Source organism: Triticum urartu, chromosome 2A, assembly GCF_056163025.1.
Source record: "Triticum urartu cultivar PI428250 chromosome 2A, HENAU_Tu73, whole genome shotgun sequence".
Taxonomy (NCBI): domain Eukaryota; kingdom Viridiplantae; phylum Streptophyta; class Magnoliopsida; order Poales; family Poaceae; genus Triticum; species Triticum urartu.
Genome location: NC_141874.1, coordinates 481,045,864 through 481,047,812, shown reverse-complemented (window position 1 = coordinate 481,047,812; position 1,949 = coordinate 481,045,864).

The following is a 1,949-nucleotide window of genomic DNA, read 5'->3' as shown; positions in this document are numbered from 1 at the left end:
TAGCTGTTTGCTATCAATAAATAACTAGCTGACAATATGCTATGCTTACTCTCCGAGCACTAAAGCTATCGAGAAGTGATGCAACAAAGGTTGTTGAAGGTAAAAACCGTCAAACAGAGAAATCTTAATCGTCAGAACAACGCTGAACCTAACTTGTACAAGAGTTGGTAAGAAAGTGCAAACGTTGAGTAAGAAATCGCCATAGGGCGGCACAAACAGAAAGAAAGGCTTCTGCCAATCGGAATAGGAATGCGAAATCCCAGTAAAAGGGTGTTCAGTCGAAGATAGGAGGATTCCTTTGATCCATACCGTCATCTGACGGACTTCCTGCTGACTTCGTCAATTGCTCTTTATCGCTTAATAGAAGGGAAATTTCATGAGATAGATGAAAAAATGAATATCAATCGAGAAAAAGCTTAAATAGACACAATTCGTAATAGATACAATTCGTAAGGAAGAAGTGATCAAAAGTACGAGGTCGGCATAGGAGATATGATGTGTCGGAGGCAGAAGGCACGGAGAAGTCAAGATCTTCCAAGATAAACCCATTCCGATGCCTATAAAATCAGGTGCACCGCGTCTATACTACAAAAGTGTGATAGGTTTCTTCGTATTTCTTCCGCCGACATCGCTTTCTTATTCCTAACACAATTGTTTAGCTAAGTTTGCTAACGAATCAGGGAGAATCAACAACGAACACCGCATTTTGAAAAGGAGACGTGATTTATTCCTACCGTCCTGAACACGTCTAGAAACAGCAACCTCGTACATAATACCATTTCGCATTACAGTATCCACTTTCAAGTCGGGGTGAAACTTACTAAGATGTTGGGTCATCAGAATACCATCGAATCGACTCATGTTATGAAAGTAAATAATTAGTGACTTTCTTTGTTTGCTTACAACAGAAAGTATTCCATTTATGAATGCTTGGAGTACACAATCACTTCGATCATAAAATGATGGGTGCGTATTTATGTATTCGTGGGAACTATAATGATTAATATAAATCTTTGATAGTTTCTTGTCTCAATTGACAGTCATAAAGGCGGCTGCATAAGCGTGGTGGCGGGGAAGATTTTGGATTCTATTATCTCCGCGGGAACATAGTTCCGATCCAACAAGGGAATGGTTTCAATGTCACCTACAAGGAATACTGATGGTTTAGGAGGTTGCCCTTTATAATCAGGGTCTGCTTCCAGTTCCTTAAGGTATTTATCCATTTTTAGCTTATTCTTATTTGGAAGTTTGGTAATGTATGATGGGAATCTGGAATTATTTTTACATATAGGTTCTTCCGCATGATTTTCCATATCACTTTGTGAAAAAAAGAGATCTCATTAATGCTTCTAAAAATAGTTATAGCAATCCCTCGCCATCTGAGCCAGAACGAATCCCAGTCAAATCTCTAAATGCTTTTGGCATTCTTTTCCCTCGCATTTCCCTAATTCTTTTATTAATATGGGAATGGGAGCAAATGAGGAGGCATCGAGTCGAAGAAATGAATTGCTCTTTGGCTAGTGGAAATGGGGTTCTTGTCGTCAACGAAGTAACTGCTCTATTTGGAGAGTGGAGCCAGCCTCAAAGCCGCCTTGGTTCTATAGTAATCTCTCAGCGTTTGAGTTGACTAATCCGATGGTACTTGAAGAAGAGTGAAACGACGAGATTTCCTTATAGGAGGAGAAAGGGATTCCTGTTGCTTTTGGGTGGGTCCAATCAAGGTACGAAAAAACTCTTTTCCCACGGCTCACTAATACGATCCTATCTTACCATTCTTCTATCCTTCTTCATCACGGGACAGAAGCATAACGCTGATCTATGGACGAAGGAAGGTATCAGAAAATGCATTATGACCTAGACCTAAACCAGGCTGATATTGAACAGAGGAGGAGTTCTTGTTACTACTTCTCGCTGGCACCAAAAGAAGTTTCGCCTGATTCGGACCTTTT